This window comes from Vanessa tameamea, chromosome 5 (genome assembly GCF_037043105.1).
Source record: "Vanessa tameamea isolate UH-Manoa-2023 chromosome 5, ilVanTame1 primary haplotype, whole genome shotgun sequence".
Classification (NCBI taxonomy): domain Eukaryota; kingdom Metazoa; phylum Arthropoda; class Insecta; order Lepidoptera; family Nymphalidae; genus Vanessa; species Vanessa tameamea.
This window is the reverse complement of record NC_087313.1, coordinates 9726789-9733322: the sequence shown is the minus strand read 5'-3', so window position 1 is coordinate 9733322 and position 6534 is coordinate 9726789.

Here is a 6534-nt window from a genome sequence, read left to right as displayed (position 1 = left end):
GATGGACTTTGCCATCGCGAGTATCCTGTCATCTAGCATTACTCTCGTGCTTCTGGCCAAGATTACCACTGGGTCTCCTGTTGGTGTGAAGAACATCGGAAATGCGTCTTATACACAGTTAGACTTCCCTGCTGCAGGAGACCATACGCTAGCCGCGTACAGGACGATGGGCTCTATAACCTTGGCCCATTGTTGCCATTTTTGTAATAGCGAATCGAGGATGAGGTTCCAGAAGGTCGGTCCGCCAATGGATCCTTGGACACATCCCTTCATGGTTCCCTTCTCGCTGGTTGCTCTGACATAGGTAACTATTATCCTCCGATCCTGTAGGTAGGATGCCACCAAGGCATACAAATTGCGTGGCCAATGTTTGCGCACCATCTGTTTCTTAAGGGCTGGCAACCATGCATTGTCAAAAGCGCCCTCTATATCGAGTGATACCAGAAGTACTAATTTATTTTATCTTACTTCCACCTGGATATAGTCGAGTAGGTCGTAGAGAGCATCTTCCGTTCCTCGCTGTGGCATAAATCCATATTGACTCGGGTGCAAAGTGGGAAGTAGGCACCATAAGTTTTTCTACTATCTTATCGAGGATTTGTAATAATCCGATTGGTCTGTAGGACTTAGGGTGGGTGTAATCCTGTTTTCCTGGTTTGCGAAGAATGCATACATGCAGCTTGCCACTGTTTGGGGAAAAACGATAGCGTTACGCATTTGTTTGCTAATGCTAAGAATACTTCCCTGTTACAATTTATTGCTGCGGTGCATATATCGGCCGTTAGCCCATCCGGACATGGAGCATTCTTTGGATTGAGACTCGAGAGAACCAATTGCAGGTCCGCGGTTGTGAAAGGTTCGATAGATCTATGAGAGTCATCTGGATAAAATGTTTCCGCGAGAAGCTTGGCTGACTGATCTGGCGACAGTGTTTCATCAGCTGAGTCCCTCAGCAGCATGTCGTCCCGTCTTTTCGAGGTCTTCCTTATCACTCTGTAGACACCGTCCCAGACGCTTTCTCGGTCCTGGGTCGAACAAAACTCTTTCCAGCTTTGAGTAGGTGCTTCGCAGGCTTTCCTCTTATAATTTTCCCTGGCCTGTACTTACTCTTCGACTGTGAGTTGCTTCCTATTGGGTGCAGCATTACGTATTCGGCGTTTTTTCAAAGATCTTCTAGGACGGCTGACCACCATGGTGGTCTAGGATTGCCTTTCCACGCCTTTAGTTTCGGGATCGTGTCTTCACACGAACCGTAGATAATCGATGTGTAGATGTTTAAAATCTCCTCCAGTTCCTCAGATCTTGTGAAGCTCGAGACACGTTCCAGTGTGATTCCACTGTCAGCGAGCTTAGTTCTGAAAATAGTGGAGAAGTCCGACCACTTTGCCTTCTTGGTATTATATCTGTGCAAGGGTACTAGGGCTTTCTCTAAGCGCAGGTAGAAAGTAATCACATCAGATGTAATGAGACTTCTATCCACTGTCCAATCCTCCACTTTGTCTACCAGGGATTGGCACCAGCCAATTGCGCTGCAAAAGCCAGCTGCGTGGACGTGACGCTGACCACAGCGTCACGTCCACGCAGCTCGTGTACAAGCTTTCTCCTCGATATGTTTCGAAGGTCGGTACGTTGCCGGTGTTTAGGATGTGGTGGTTCATTTCCGTGATGGAGTGGAATTCTTCTCCGCAATGGTTTTCGGAGTTGCTGCACCACCAGTGCAGCTCCAATCATTCACGTTTCCTGCCACTAGCAAGTTTTTGGTTGAGATCTTTTGAGTGGTTGTCCTAATTTGGGTTAGATAGGGGTGCAAGTCGGAAGTACAATTTAAAAAAAAAATTGACTATTCTTCGTAGAAAAATCTATAAAATAATACTTTGCTCTCCCCAGTTGCTCTTGCATTTTTGATATTTTTCCCAGTTTTTCCTCCATATTTTATTCATTGTTACATTAAAAATTATTTTTATCATTTGACCCTTTTTTAAATTATATAAAACGTCACAAAAGTGTCAATTCGCTAAAATCCGTGCCGTTAACCCATTTCACCACTTCCCATATATCGGTATTGCTAGCCCAATACATCATTTTGGCATTTTCTTTGAATTTAAATAATAAAATAAATAACATTTATTTTATCAGTGCAGTGACATAATTAGTACAATTGGATTTTATTATCTAATCTAATATATCTAATTCGTTTGCTATATTTGTCTAGAAGTCATTTCGCATCGGTTCAGATTAATTTATTAGCTGTCATCCAATAAAGCGTTAGTATTTGTATGGAAATGTCGGAAATTTATTATGACAGATTTATTTTGCCTTATAATTGGCTTTTATTAAATAAAATAATTATTCCACAATTATTTCTTTGATTTAAATATGGATATAATTCCTATTTAATTTTGGTGGTGATGCTGGCCACACTCCCGCACCTTTCAAAGTTTCAAGAACTTTCGATTTCGTTCTTTTTGCATTTTTACATCTTCGGTTTAGGGAGGCTAGAAATAACATAAAAAAAAATTATCGGCTTATCCGAAAGCCCGGGCTCAGAGGCCTAATGATGCCTTAGAGCCACCCTCAGTGCAGTACTTCTTTAGGGAAGCAACTTTTTCATTTGAAATTGAAATGAAATGAATTTGAGAGAGCTCGCCTTCGAGCGTACCCTGCGCAGCCGAGCCTTCAAAAAGGTGCCGGCTGCGGCGCCGGTGGTCAACGAGGCGACCTAAGCGCTGAGGAGTTCCGCGCGGTGGGTGGCCGAAATGTGGCCCAAATACGAGAGGTCGCACTAAAATCCTCCAACTTAAAAGGAGGATTTATTAAGAAACTGAAGGACGCAGCGACCTCTCTAGTGGGCGTCGTCGACGTGCTGGCCTCCCGGACGGAAGCAGACGAGGGCCGAAAGAACATATAGGAATAAAATAAAACAACAACTCAGTCGGACCTTAGACTCGTAACCTTTATTAACTTGAAATAAAAATTATATAATGCGATAATAACGCTGGCCGTGCTATCGACTACGAGTAAAATTCAACATTCTTTATCAACCAACCAAAATTCTTATTCTAATAAGGCTACCCTTAACTCTATCTCCCGCCCTAAACACGTAACGTGGAACGATGCAGATCCAATTTGATTATTGCTTTCGAATTTTAATATCGATAAAATTGACTTAATATAACATAAAATTATTATGCAAAAATGCTAAATAAATACATCAAAACTTTCTATCACCCATAAAAAAGCATCATTTTTTTTTTTCAAATTAACACACACTTCTATAATACTTTTAAAATAAACACAAGGAATCCGTTACAGACGTAAAACAAGAACGCCCTAAGTTATAAGTTCGCGTCCCGAGGTACGCAGTACGAGTAACACGCACTCATCATCACACGCAATCATTTCTTTGCGCGTCCGCCCGCAGTTGGGACAGGTTCAAACATTTCGAGTATTTATTACGCAAACATAACATTGCTTAGCGGATTTGTTTTAAAACGTTCTCGAAGCTTAAGCATACCTTACATGAACATAATGTTATATATTTTTTATATTTTGATATGATAATGATATGATACAAAATCTACACTGGTACCAGCCAGTCGCCACGGCTCTGGTCATAAAAATAAACAATTATCATGGACCGAATCCATTTTTTTGCAAAACAAAACAATCACGATTAATTCCAAAGAAGATTAATATAGATATTATAATAACAATATTTTTGTATCGTTGTACACGTCATTGTAAATAAACACTAAAAATATGTTAATATGAGCAATTAAAGTACTTCCTCCTTAGTAGGTATAACAAGTTAGTTCTGTAAACAGTCGATTTCTGAAAATATTTTGTCCGTGTGCATCTTTTGTGATAAAAAAAAGTGTATTACAACGTAATAGATAATTTAAATCAACAAATTTTTACCTTTCGATTTGCTAAAATATATCCCAACTCTATGATCTAAGCTTTTCTACAATCTATATAATATAACATTAAAAATTGTGCGTATGAAGTGTCTCATGTAACTGTGATTTTTATGAGACAGAGCCTCTGTAATTACAAATAATTTATCATGTTAGTATAATGTCCCTATTCACTAGCATGCAATTAATATATCTTATTAATAAAACTACAAATATTTCGTTAAGGCATAACATAATAATCATATTGTCAAATCTATCAGGAAGCATGTTTCTTAATTAGTAATTGATGACGTTTATTGACTTACGGTTTACATATTAAGCAATTCAATTATGTATTATAAGTTTTACGTACAAATGTTTGAATAAAACAACGCCTGAATGCGCCGTGCTTAACTTGTATAAATATAACTGATACAATACATGCAGATATGTTATAATTATAAAATACATTAAAATAATAATATCATAGTTACGTATATTCAAGTTTACAATAATTTTAGGCTGTATGTCTCTGTCTTGTCGATAAAATAAAAAATCGTCCATGAAAAATAATATCCTTTGTTTAAAAAAAAAATAAACTATTCTATATTTAAATCGATACATGTAAAAAAAAGAACAAGGATGTCGTTATATGACAAAATTAAAATATTACACATAGCCTTATAGTTTTTACTTAGAGATAATTAAAATATTTTAGCACAATTTTACCACATTTAAAATACCACCACCACGTTTAACCAATTCCTAGTAGAAATCCCATGAATGAAGCTTCCATGTTCAGTAAACTGTACTTAATACTTATTGCATAAAACCATCACTTCGAAATTGTGTACGCGTGCTTCTAGTTTTCTCTCTCGTCTAATTTACTTCCCTAACATTACTCAATTTATTTAAATATCTAATTACTGCCTTATAATCAAGTGCACTTAAAGATTTCTCACTACACTATAGTTCCATTTGTTTGATTTTTATTACAGCGTCCTTATTCCTAATGAAATAAAATTATACTCCATATAAAATACACTTGAATAACGACAGTCCAATAAAACTCTAGTGCTAATATCGAGTACGTATACGCGTAAAGGCGTCGAGATATGATATCTGAGCATAACATATTCATATGTAAAAAACAATATGCTTTATTGTAAATGTAGGATTATTTGTCACCGTGAAACATTTTTAAACATTCGATTCAATGAACCTAATGAAGTCGAACGGACTACTTCATAGCCTAATACAAGTTATTTTCTTAAACGAGCATTTATTTAGAGAGATACTGTGTTGCCAGAGTTGATATTTACTTATCGTTTTATAGCGATTAATAATTAGTTAAATTATTTTGAGTATTGAGTCCACATAAACATACTTCAATCAAAATCATTTATTGTGTCTTTAATTTGTTCCAAGTGAGGGCATAATCAAAATATTTGTTCTATAATTTGACAGTCAAAAATGACGTCGAATTGAAATCCTCGTATTGGTTACATTATCTATGCTAGTCGTTGAAAGGCTTTTGATTTTGATCTGAGGTTTATTTGTCACGTTCAATAACTTCACTATGGACGGAGATTACATTTACCCAAAAACGTACCCCTTCCTTGTATATAAAATTGATTCAATTGTATATGTGTACATTATAAGCTACTAGGAGCTATGCAGAGTGCATCTAGATATTAGTCTACGGAAGCCACGAATGTGCACGCCACGTGCTGAGCTAGTCTTTGAAAAGCATTTATTTAATGCAATTTTTTTTCAGTCTCGTTATATTCCAAAACAATATTACCCCACATACGATGAACCCAATTCGTAGTCATGATATAGTAATATCTTACATCAATCATTCTATAAGATATAGATAATATCTTAAAGAAATTGCATATGTCACATTGCATGTTTCAGAATACTTTATACGTTAATTTTATTTGTCAACAATCATTTGAAAAAAAAATAATAAATTAGATTTTAATTAATGAAGTCAATACCTGTGTTGGCCTTATGATGCCTTTCCCTTTACCTTGAGGAAACAATAAGACAAAAAAAAAATACGAACCAAGCTATTAGCGACTGCAATTATATTATTTACTATTATTTGCAAGGATATATTAAGAAATGTATAATTATCTCACTCTCAATGACAGTATAAACCCAGCCTAAGCTATATTTTTAGTCTAGTAATTTTAATTAAAACGGTTACAGTATATGACTGGGAAAGATTTGTATATTAACGTTTTAGAATGTAACGAGTTTCAAGAAAATATTAATAACTATCGTCTATTCTGTAACAAGTGCACTATTCGCAGTGAACAAAATATACGTATATTTTGTTCACTGCGTTAAAAACTTAAGGCGTTCAAAGTGTAAAAATACAAATGCATTGAGCGTGCACGTTCGTCACGATTAAGGAGGCACTCGTCTTATTGCGTTAATAATCGTTTGGTGTTTTAGCGTTAATATGAAAAATCACTGTAGCGAAAAATCGCATTAAAGCCTAAATCGCATAAAAGTTCTCATGTGCTAAAGCGAAGACTTACGTACAGTTCGATGATCCCTGCCTATGTAAAATATTGTATATATTTACTTTAATAATAATAATATATTGGTGTCTGTATTGTTAAAA